Genomic DNA, 12,906 nt, shown 5'->3' with positions numbered 1-12,906 from the left:
TTATATTTACATTGTAAATACATATTAATATGTCATTTTTTAGCGGTTTGATTTTAAACTAGTGGCATGGTGACATCACAAGTTTATTTTTATGAATGGGTTAAAAATTTGGTTACATCAGTCCTCTGGAGCTGTGGCCTGGGACTGGTGTGTCAAAGATTAGGTAATTACAGGACTCCAGGAATATTATCAGCATTTTCTTAGTATTATGGAGGTTTACAACAAGAGTGATAAAACAATTAAAACCTTGCTTTTGGATTTGGAATAATCAAATGATTTATTTTAACATGGAAACTGGAAAACTTTTGGGTCATTTGAAGGAGGTCTGACCGGAGTCAGATGCAAGTCTAATATCTTTTAGAAAAAGGAGGTTGCTCAGAGCAGCTAAGGAAATAAATAATCTCGGTGAAAGAGTAGTTTGTGAAATTTCCAGACCAGGACTGTTCTGTCGGAACCCTGCAGATTATTAAAAGGGAGAGAAAGTCGAAGTTTTCATTGTGTGAACTTCAAGACAAAAGTTTCACAGTTCACAGGGTAGGAACTGAGGAGAAACAATGAAGTGCAACTTACAGACTTAAGAGGGAACAAATTTCTCTGGATTTTGATTAACTGTAAAGTCACAATTGGGGTTCGATGCGATTTTGATTTGACATGTGTTTTGAAATCTTTAAAACGTGTTTCACGTTTAGATAACCTGGTTTTGTTTATTTTATTTTTATTTCTTTCGTACATTAAATTTTGTTTAAAAGTTGGAAAGAAATGTATATCCTTTGTGTGCTTATGATCAGTGAAAGACCACCGAGTTAAATTAAAACATATTAAAATCTGATCTATCAAGTCATATTTCATTCTGGCACCAGACCTGTCCAGTACTAACAGCTGCTGGGATCATAACAACTAGGTAAGCCATATCTAGAGCACAGCATGTAAATTAGATCACCACATTACAGGATGGCCACCATTGCACTAAGAGGAGGATGCAAAAGAGATTTGTGAATATGTTGCCAGTTATGAGAAAGGACTGGACAAGTTGTAGGCTGTTTCCTTTGTAACAGGGAAGGCTGAAGGGAGATTTCATGTGGCTTATCCCATTATGAAGGGGCTAGATATGGTGGACAGAGAAACCCGATTTCTCTCAGTAACGATGTCAAAACTTGTTGGGGGTTGAGGTATAAATTGTCAATAATTGTCAAAAGGAGTTGGGAGAAGATTTTTTTTCATTTCAGACGATAGTGGGCATCTGGAACACACAGCCTGACAGAGCAATACAAGGAGAAACCCTCACTACATTTTCAAAGAGCCTGTATTTTTGCTGAAATGCTATATTCGAACGGGCTACAGGCTAAGAGTTGAAAAATAGGATTAAGCTGCATAAACCTTTTTTCACTGGTTCAGACACAGTGCGCTAAAAAGCCTCCTTCAGTGCCTTAAGTATTCTCAGCTTCCATGTTTCTCCTTGATGATGCAGCAATGTCTACAGGAGAGGCTTGCAGTTACTCCTGACTAAAGTACCAAATTATGTTGCAAGATTGTTGTATAACATCAAGAAGAAAAGGTATACTTACTTCTACCCCCAACCCATATGCTCGTTGAGCATTTTACTGGGTCCTGCTGTTGGTGTGGCAGAACTGCTCCTGCTCCAGATAACAAAGTGTGAGGCTGGATGAACGCAGCACGCCAAGCAGCATCTTAGGAGCACAAAAGCTGATGTTTCGTGCCTAGACCCTTCATCAGAAAAGGGGGATGAGGAGACGATTCTGAAATAAATAGGCAGAGAGGGGGAGGCGGATTGAAGATGGATAGAGGAGAAGGTAGGCACGATAGTCTTTTCCTTTTTAGAAGAATACAGGAGACAGAAGTGGAGACATTTTTTGGGAGGGGGTGCTACAGAGGAGGATATGAGACTAATCAGGACAGCAGTGAAATAGTCACATCTGAAGCTAAAAATAGAGTTTGAGCAGCAGATCATAGGATCCCTACAGTGTGGAAACAGGCCCTTTGGCCCAACAAGTCCACACTGAACCTCAAAGTATCTCAACCAGACCTACACTGCTATACCCCACCTAACCTACACCTCCCTGAACACTACAGGCAATTTAGCATGACCAATCCACCCAGCCCGCACATCTTTGGACTGTGGGAGGAAATCCACACCAACACGAGGAGAATGTGCAAACTCCACACAGACATTCGCCCGAGGGTGGAATCAAACCGGGATCCCTGGCTCTGTGAGGCAGCAGTGCTAACCACTGAGCCACCAAGCCACTACTGAAGGCAACGGTAAACAATGATATTGTAGTGGATGTCAGTGGTCTTTATCGTAGAGAAGCTATTGAGTCAAGAAAATTAGGTTCTGTTGAATGGAAAAATTTGATTCAATTTTGACTGGGCACGAGAAATAAATTTTGGCCGAGCTAGTGACGATCAAATCACGAGCGAAAAAAATGACTTGAGAAAATAGCAGGAGAGTGGAATAAAATTAGAAGCAAGTGTACAGAATTTGTGACAGAAGGTCAGAGGTTGGAGGGCGCAGAGATGCTTAGAGAGCTGTTGGAGAATGTGGCAACAGCCTTCGCAAAGTTAAACAGGAGGAAATTGAGGTTCACCCAAGTCATCTGACGGGATCTATCAAACTGTCAGTTGTGCAACCATTAGAAGGTGGCTCACAAAATTCGGAGTTAAAGTAAGAAATGCAGCTGTTTCAGTCCAGACAGAAATAATAGGAACTGCCAATGCTGGACAATCTGAGATAACAAAGTGTATTGCAAGGGTGAACACAGCAGGCCAAGCAGCATCAGAGGAACAGGAAAGCTGTCATTTCTGAAGAAGGGTCCCGACCCGAAACGTTAGCCTTCCTGCTCCTCTGATTGTGCTTGGCCTGCTGTGTCCATCCAGCTCTACACCTTGTTATTTCAATCCCAATCCTTTTTTGGAACTTCCAGCTTTGTTTCTTATTTACTACTTTGCACTGAGAAGAACTGAAATGCTGAACTTTTAATTTTTCTTTTTTTAACATTGTTACCTAAGATTTTGCACCTAGGTTCCTTGTGCATAAATGGCGACATTGCAAATTTTTCACTGTATTCCTGTATCCCCCTCACTTGAGTACACATGAGAATAAAACCTAATTCTGATGCTTAAGAATATTACACTTCCAAAAAAAATTGTTCATTCATTTTTCATTCATTAAACTGCCAGCTGTTGACTCCTGTTCAATTACTAGTCTAATTAAAAAATGTTCTGATGAAATTTAATTTGTTCAATCTCCTCGATGGTGAAATTGTTTTTTAGCAGTTGCTATTGAAAATTGGTTACATGTTTCACACACCTGCTCAATTCATTAAAGATCAACTTCACTTCATTCGTCTCATTTCTAATTATTTTACCAGCAACATTGTGTGTTTGTGAAAATTACCTGATTTGATATCTCCACTGTTACTTTGCAATGTGTCAGCAATAGAAAGAGCACATGGGGAAATTCTCGCTAATGCATTCTCACTGTTTGTGCCCAAAGTGCTCAGAGAATTTGCACACTCCTGTAATTGCAGGAGTAGGCATTTAGCCAATTATAATTATTGTTGGCCTGCAACCTAAGTCTGCACAATCACTTTTGTATCCTTATCCATTAATACTTGATATGATAACAAATTTTAAACCTGAGATAGGTATTTTATAATTCAATCATTCAGCATTAATTGCTGTTTGTGAGAGAGATTCTGAACTCCTAGCACCCTTGTTTCCTTGTATCACTCTGAAAGTCTGGCTCAAATTTGCAAACTGCACAGACTCATCAAAGAATCCCCAGACGACAACAATATGTTATCTCTATTTAACTTATCGGTCCTCCGAAATATCTTGCAAACTACAAATAATTGATCACTTGGCCTTCTAAAATCAAAAGACTACAATATTAAGTTTGTCCACTATTTTGTCTTAATTTAACTCTTGGAGTCCAAGAAAGGTCCTGGTAAACCTGGGTTGCTTTCTTCACTAGGTTAATATATTTTTTCCAGTAGTCTAACTAAGGTGCTGTTTGGTGAAGTGCAGTTTTGAACACCTTTCATTATAATTTTATAGGTATAAATGTCAGCATTTTTGATGATATTCCATCTGCCTCGGGAAAGCAGCCAACATAATCAAAGACTCCTCCCATCTTGGGATTTACTCTCTTCCACCATCTTCAGTCAGGCAAAAGACACAAAAGTTTGAAAACACTTACCATCAGATTCAAGAACAGTTTCTACCCACTATTATCGGACTTACGAATGGGCCTCTCATATATTAAAGTCAACCTATCTCTGCACCTTCTCTACAGCTGTAACCCTCTCTATTCTGCTTCTGTTCTGTTACCCTGATGTACTTGTGTAAGGTATGACTTGTCTGGTTAGCAACTAAAACAACACTTTCCACAGTATTGTGGTGCATGTGATAATAATAATCAAATCAAATCAAATGAAGAAAGTTTAACTGTTCATAATAATTGAGGACCTATTTTCCTAGATCCCTGAGTTTCTTTGGATATCCATTGTTTCCATATTTTCACCATTTAGAATGTGGCCTGCAATATTCTTTTTATTTCCAAAATGTATGATCTCACTTTCGCCTACGTTGAAATTCAATTGCTACACTTTTGTTCATTTATTGCATCCATTACCATCTCTTTCTAATGTTATGCCTCTATCAGTACTTGTTTATAATTTCCTACATCTTTGTGACATCTGCATATTTAGATGTCTGGCTTTCTGTCTAATCATCTAACTCCCTTACAGTGACATGGTGAATTGTTAAGGTCTCAATAGAAATCTGTACTGGACATTAACTATTTATACCCTATCAATTAGAAGGTCTGTCCTTTGTCTCCCGTTTCTGTTTCCTGTTTGTTCAGCAATTTTTAAATCAGTTCAGTAGTTTATCTTTTAATCATTCATTTTCAGATTTAGCAAACAGTCTTGAATAAGGACACTTATCCAATGCCTTCTGGGCATCCAAATATTTGATTTGATTTATTATTGTCACATGTACCTAGGTACAGTGAAAAGTTTTGTTTTGCATGCAGTACATTCCAAACAAAATGAGTATGGTGTTAGAACAGAGCAAGGAATACAATGTTACAGCTGTAGAGAAGATGCATGGACAGCGAGATCAATGTTAAATTAAATTTTACATTTTTAATTTTAAATCAGTAACATCGCAAGACATTTCCTTGTTCGCTACTTTAGTTACCTCTTCAATAATGTTAGGCATGTTTTACAAGGCTTGCCAGCTCTCAGCAGCTCACAATTTTTGAGCTGTTCAACCACCCAGGATTTAAAGGGTTAACTGAACTCTTACTTCAATAGTAGTCACTGAGTATGTTCATTAAGGGTATGTCGCGATCACATCAGATTACGTGAAACAGGGACCACCACTGTGTAGGATTCCAGAGATTTCATTTTCTTGCCACTTCTTTTTCTTGTAGACAGTGTACAAGATAAAGGTATCCATGGATGTGAACTATCTTCCATCCCTCAAATAACTTTGCTGCTTTGTGGGATACAGTGACCAGTCTCCTAGAAAAAGTAGGGAAAAGAGTCTGAGAAGTCCAACTGTAGTAGGGGCAGCAGGTAAAGCACAAGATCACTCCAGCAATCCAGCTGCAGAAGGAGGGCAAAGGCCTGAAGAGGAGCCCAGTGGCAAGAGGGAGTGACAAAGTTTTGAGGCCAACCCAGTCATCAGGCAGCAGACAGTAATCCCTGAATAATGCTAACAAAGAGGAGGAAAGCAAATCAAATTTGGCTGCATAATTCATCGTGCAAAATCTCACAAGAAGCATTCTGTCCAGGTGGGATATTGGATCAACTGGGTTTGGTATTTTAACAGACATTAGATATTCTCTGACTTCAGTCGATAATCAGACAAGGATTGGGTTACAATGCTGCAAACAATGGGCAAGCTAACTAACAATACCAATCTTATTAGATTGGACAGAAAGACAAAATTTCAAAAATGTCAATCATTAAGCCTTCAATTCCTGTTTTAGGTTATGATAAAACTCCGCCATAGACCAGAGAATGTTTAATTGGTGCAATTAGGAGGCTGGGAAACAAGTGATATTTCTAAAAAGAAGTTAGGTTGCCTGACTGATAATTGTCTACATGAAAGATTGAGAGATGAGCTTGTCCATATGTTTTGATTTTCTTTCCTCTGATCCAATTCCTTTCCATAATTTAATGTTCACTTCCATTTTGTTTATTGTAGTTTCTTCTCTCTCTCTTTCCTTTGTAATTAAGTTTTCATACCGTCTTTACTATTTGAACCAATATCCTATAGTTTAGAATTCTTGAAACTACCTTATTTAACCTTTCTGTAAAGTCTCTGATCCCAGGTTGATTCATGTAGAGTTCATCACAAAGGTTTCTCTCAATATTGGTGCCGGTCTCCTATGAAATGGACACCAATTCCATGCACCACTCCCTCCTGCACTGGTCTACCTAGTTAATCTGCTTATCCTGAACCAGTTTGCATGTGCCTCTGATTTTTTTCTTCATTCAAACATGGCATGTGGATATCATCAGTTTAGACCAGAACGTATTACCCACCCCTAATTTCCCTGGAGAAGGTGGTGGTGTTAAACTGCCAACTTGAATTCTGCAAATCCTGGGGTTAGGAAGGGAGTTCCAGGAATTTGGTACAGTGTCAGTGAAGGAATGGTTATATGGTTCCAAGTCAGGATGGTGACTGGCTTGGAGGGGAACTGGTAGGTAGTGGTGTTCCACTGCATTTGCTGCATTTATTCTTTTAGGCAGTAAAGGTCTCTGGTTTGAATTATGCTGTCGAAAGACATTTGGTATGTTACTGCAGTGTATCTTGCAGCTGGTATGCACTGCTGCCACTGTGCATTGGTAATGAAGGGAGTGAATGTTGGTGCTGTTCAGGTCAGCTGCTTTACCCTGGATGGTGTCCAACTTCTTGTTTGTTATGGGAACTGTCCCTGTCCAGGTAAGTGGAGAATGCTCCAGTACAGTTCTATTTGTGCTTTGTAGAAATTGGACAGGCTTTGGGAAGACAAAATAAATAAAATTCGCTGCAGAATTCATAGCCTTTGATAAATTTCTGTAGACACTGTATTCATTTAGCTGCTTATGGCTGTTCCAGTTCAGTTTCTGGTCAATGCTAACCTCCGCAATATTGATATGGGGGAGGGGGCTCAATGATGGTAATGCCATTGAACATTGAGGAGCAGTGGCTGAGTTCACTTTTGTTAGAGATGGTCATTCCCTGGCACTCGAGAGGCATAAATGTTGCTTGCCACTATCAGCCCAAGCCCAGATATTCTCCAGGTCCAGCTGTATATGGACATGGATTGCTCCAGTATCTGAAGAGTCACAAACAGTTCTGAACATTATATAATCATCAGTGAACATCTTCACTTCTGACCTTATGATGTAGGAAATATCACTGAAGCAACTGAAAATGGTTGGGCCTAAGATATTACCCCCAAGAACTTCTTCAATGATGTCCTGGGGTTGAGATGATTTATTTCCAACAGCCACAACCATCTTCCTTTGTGTTATGCATGATTCAAACCAACAGAGACTACTCCCCCAATTCCCTTTGATTCCAGTTTTGCTAGAGCTCCTTGATGCCATATTCACTCAAATGCAGACTTGACACGAAAGGCAGTCACTTTCACCTCACGTCTGGAATTCAGCTTTTTTGTCCAGTTTGGAGCAAGCCTCTAATGAAATCAAGATCCACATGGCCCAGCAGGAGCCAATCTGAGTATTATTGAGCAGGTTATTCCTTTACTAGTGTTATGGACCAGACCAAAGCACCTTCCAAAATATTCAGAAGACAGTTTAGGCACTAATTTTTTCTTTTTATTTTATCGCTAACTGTAAGGTGTTGTGTTCCAGCTGCAACTCATTTTGGTCAAACTACTTGACATTGAGCAAAACACAATTTGTTCATACGCTATTGTTAAAATACAACAGAAGAAAATGTAGAAGGAAAGAATTGGCTTAGCTATAACTCCATCAAAATGTTTAACAAAATAATAGATACAAATGATCTCGCGTGCAATTCCAGCAGCCCAGGAGGGAAAGTACTGAGAAAACTCTGGCAGAACAGTATAGGTTAGATGGGCTTCCGATTGGTTTCACAGGTTGGCATAACATTGAGGGCCGAAGGGCCTGTACTGTGCTGTAATGTTCTATGTTCTATGTTCTATCTTCTAGATGTAGCAAAGAGAAATATACTGCAGTTTCCAAACCCTGCTGATACTTCAGCAACAGCTGCTGAAGGCTAAAACTAATAATCCTATTCTGTGGGGGCTTGATCTCACCCATTTAGGCTACTTCTATTGTTCCAATTTTTAAAAAGAACTACCAAATCACAAGTTACTTTATTGGGGTTGGAGAAGACCATGCAACACCTCTGTCACAACCTTTTTTCACTTAAAGAAAGAAACAGGACAAAGTACACCTCTTAAAGCCACAGTATCATCACACAATGCTACTGAGAGCATTGTCGATGACCCCGTACATCACTTTTCTGATGATCGAGAATAAACTGATAGTCAGTGTTTAGCTGGGTTGGATTTGTGCTGCTTCTTGTGCATAAAATAAACATTGATTGGTGGATGCCAGTCTTGTAGCTGCAAAGGAACAGCTTGGCCAAGGTATTTGTCAAGTCCTGGAAACTGTTTTCAATGCTACTGTCAGCATGTTTCCAGTTGCAATTTCAGCAATTTATGATATCATATGGAATAAGTCCAACTGGTTGAAGATTGGTGTTTTTGATGCCAGGGACTTGAGGAGAGGGTTCTCCCCTTTTTGAGGTGCTGTTTGTTACTTATCTGCTATTTTCTGGTGGTCTCCAAATAGGATCATTACCTCCTCTTATTTGTGTTGTTGGTCTCAACGTGAATCTCAATGAATCAGTTATTCTCCCTCTCCAATAACCTCTTAGGTCAATTCGAGATGTCCCTCACCTGGGCACGAGGCTGCTATTTTGTTAGATATTATCCTTATCCTCGCAGGCAGGAAGAACATTGCACCTGTTGAAAAGGATTAGACTTTACAGAATTTCAGTCCCAAGCTTAATTGGGTTCCCTGTCCTCTATACAATTTCAGTCACACCAACTTGAACCTTTCCATGAAGTATTATCAAAATGTGGAGCAAGATGCCCAGATATTGCTATACTCCTTTTTTTTGTATCAAAGTTTCTGCAACTTATACTTCAACTGAGCGATTCTGATTCTACACCAAAGAGATTTGAGTGGAGATATCAACTGCATACTCTGGGCAGTCTCACTGCTACAAACGCTCACATGCTGTACAAATAAAAAACAAAATTACAGCACAGGAACAAGCTCTTTGACCCTCGAAGCCTGCACTGATATGCTGCCCATCACAATTAAAATCCCCTACCCTTCCGAGGACCGTCTCCCTCTGTTCCCATCCTATTCATGTATTTGTCAAGACACCCTTTAAAAGTCACTATCATTTCTGTTTCCACTACGTCCCCTGGCAGTGAGTTCCAGGCACCACCACCCTCTGTGCAAAAAACCTGCCTCGTATGTCACCTTTAAAACTTGCCCCTTGCACCTTAAACCCATGGCCCCTGGCAAGTGACTCTTCCATTCTGGGATAAAACTTCTGACTGTCCACTCTGTCCATGCCCTTCATAGTATCATAGACCTCTATTGGATCACCACTCAGGGTGAACAACCCAGGTTTCTTCAACCGCTCCTCATAGATAATGCCCTCCACACCAGGCAAAATCCTGGTAAATCCAAGCATACAAGTTGTCTAAGCATATAAATTTTGCTGTCATTTTTTAGCCGATCTCATTGGTTTCAGTGTTATAGTTTCTTGATTTTTTTTTCTTCTTCAATTCGCTATTCTCACTTAAACTTCGAACATTGGACAAAGTTTTTAAGTACTTGCTGCTTTAAGAAAACATGAACCACTGTATATATTGGAGACAAAATATCACCTCTTCCCTTTCAACACAAAATTCCCAATTATGTCAAATCTCTGAATTTAGCAATCTGTTCACAACATACTCTGTTCTGGTGTTGAGATTATGTTGAAGTTTTTGTCAGTACATCAATGGGATGTGGGTGTTGCTGGGCCAGCATTTGTTGCCCATTCCCAGTAGCCCTTGAGAAAGTGGTGTTGAGTTGCCTTCTTGACCTACTGCAGTCCATTCAGTGTGGTTATGTCTACGGTTTGGTTAGGGAGTTCCAGGATTTTGACCCAACAATGCAAGGAACAGTGATACAATCCAAGAACAACTTCTGGCATGGTCCTAATTCTGAGCATCACTGATGTATACTATTCATTCATATAATGGAACCTAATTATTGTACTGCATCTTCTGACCATTCTTATCTTGAAGGCTGGAGTGAACAGAGGAGAAACATTTTTTCCAAAAATAGCAAACATAGGAAAACTTTTCACTGGCTTTACAAGGTCACCCATGTATGCAATCAAACATACTCCTATGTAAGACTTCCTACAGACCAAGGTGGTGCCCATGGGGACCTACAAGGGCCAAAGCTATGCCTGTCTCTTCATAGCATACATGGAACAGTCCCTTTTCTACAGCTACACTGGCACTACCCCCCACCTCTTCCTCTGCTACATTAATGACTGTATTGGCACTACCTCGTGCTTCCACAAGAAGCTTGAACCGCTCACCCACTTTACTAATACCTTTCACCACAACCTCAAGTTCACCTGAACCATCTCTGGTGGTCTTCTCCTACCTGGGCATCTCTGTCTCTGTCTCTGGTGATCACCTAGAAACCAACATCTATTTCAAGCCCACCAACTCCCACAGCTACCTAGACCACACCTTCTCTCACCCACCTTCCTACAAGAATGCGATCCCCTACTCCCAATTCCTCAGCCTCCGTCATATCTGTTCCCAAGATGAAGCATTCCACTCCTGAACATCCCCGATGTCCTCTTATTTCAAGGACCACAACTTCTCCACTTTGGTGGTCGAAAATGCATTCAACCACATCTCTTGCATTTCCCACACCTCCGCCTTCACAACCCCTTCTCGCAACAAAAATAAAGACAGAATTCCCCGTGTCCTCACATACCACCCCATCCAAAGTATCATTCTCCGCCACTTCATTCCAACCCACAACCAAAGATATATTTCCCTCCCCGCCTCTATCTGCCTTTCACAGGGACCGCTCTCTTCGCAACTACCTCATCCGCTCCACACTCCCCACTAGCCCCACTAACCCCGGCACCTCCCCCTGCAACTGCAGGAAGTGCTACACCTGCCCCCACACCTCTCCCCTCGCCTCCATCCAAGGCACCAAACAAACCTTCCACATCAGACAGAGGCTCACCTGCACATCTGTCATTGCAGTCTATTGCAGAGAGGCCCAGGTAGGAGAAGACCACCAGAAATGGTTCAGGTGAACTTGAGGTTGCAGTGAAAGGTATTAGTAAAGAGGGTGAGCTGTTCCATCAGAAACTAGAGGAGCAGCACTTCATTTTCTACCTTGGAAGCCTACAGCCCAATGGCCTAAATGTGGATTTTATCAGTTTCAAAATCTCCCCAATCCCGGCTTCATCCCATGACCAACTCTGCCTCTCGTCTTCACCTTCTTGACCTGACACAACCTGCCCATCTTCTCACCCACCTAGCCACCCCTCCTACCTCACTGACCAATCCCCACCACTGCCTACCTGCATTCACCTATCACCATCCTACCAACCTTCCCCACCCCTCCTCTCTCTATTTATTTCTGAGCTGCCTTTCCCACCCAACCTCCTTTTCTGAAGAAAGGTCCTGACCCGTAAAGTCAAACTTCCTATTCTTCTGATCTACCTGGCCTGCTCAGTTCCTCCAGCTCCACACTGTGTTATCGCATACTCCCATTTGTATCATTTTGTGATGACGTGGGACAGTTAATAGGGATGATGAAGATGTTGTGCCACACCATCTGGGTGGAGAGCCAACAAGTTCTGCCTCACTTCCTTTCTGGGATTCAGGCAATGACATTCAGGCACTCAGCTCAACAAAAGTAGTTCAAAGACTCCCAAGAGCAGTAGCCCCCACAACAGCACAAGCTAACCTGACTGACGACTGTCCTTGCTTGACAGTGCCAGTGGGAATGGTGGCTACTCCAACCAAAGCATTGGCCAGCAGCCCAGGGGAGCCTCAGGCGATAGGTGAGTGGTGGTGGGACAGAGGTCACAGAGTGGGAATCACAGCCGATTGAGGGGTGTCAGCAACAAGGGAAAGGGTGGCTCTCAGAGGGGTCTCCCTCCCCTATGCCTGGTGCTTCGATTAAGCACTGAGTATCATTTAATGAGGGAACACATCCAGCACAGAAGCTTGCAGAGATCCCCAATGCGTTTGGCTTTCAGGCCTCCTGCATTGTGGGTTCCCAACCTCTGCTGCTGGGTGAATATATCCTGGTTGGATAGTAATCCACACTTAAATACCTCAACTCACAGCAGAGTGTGGGAGGGCCATCCATTAAACTGGATTGATTCCGGAAGGAGGGGAAGACAGCTGGTTAACTGTGCCCCCTACCAACCACCTCCCATCCAAAGCCCCCACACACCACCTCAACCACACGTACCCTTGGAGAGAGCACTAAGTTCCACAAGCAATCTATCCAAATGAGAAATGGGTGCTTTGGCAGGGCAGCAGGTCACTTTGAAGGCATTTTCTCCCCCTACTGCGGCAGATGATTTAATAAGAATCAATTTGTGCCAGAAAGCAAACAATTGAAGGAGTGTTTGTATGAGGTAAGGAGTAGACATTCTTTGGATTTCACTGTTTCCGTTGTAGCATTCTGTTCTTCACTGTTTGTTGTGTGTGTAGCTGCTGTGTATTTTTCTCGTTTCTATTCTCCAGTTTTCATTCTGCTCTCACGTTCTTTCCAG

The 12,906-nt window shown here is 41.6% G+C and overlaps 1 protein-coding gene across 6 annotated transcripts in view; it reads left to right on the top strand.

The window, feature by feature from the left end:
* LOC125460485 (solute carrier family 26 member 6) overlaps positions 1-12,906 on the top strand; it is a 174,490-nt gene that overhangs the window by 50,397 nt on the left and 111,187 nt on the right. The window lies entirely within an intron of this gene.

Source organism: Stegostoma tigrinum, chromosome 11, assembly GCF_030684315.1.
Source record: "Stegostoma tigrinum isolate sSteTig4 chromosome 11, sSteTig4.hap1, whole genome shotgun sequence".
Lineage (NCBI taxonomy): Eukaryota > Metazoa > Chordata > Chondrichthyes > Orectolobiformes > Stegostomatidae > Stegostoma > Stegostoma tigrinum.
This window is presented reverse-complemented; position numbering and strand designations above follow the sequence as displayed.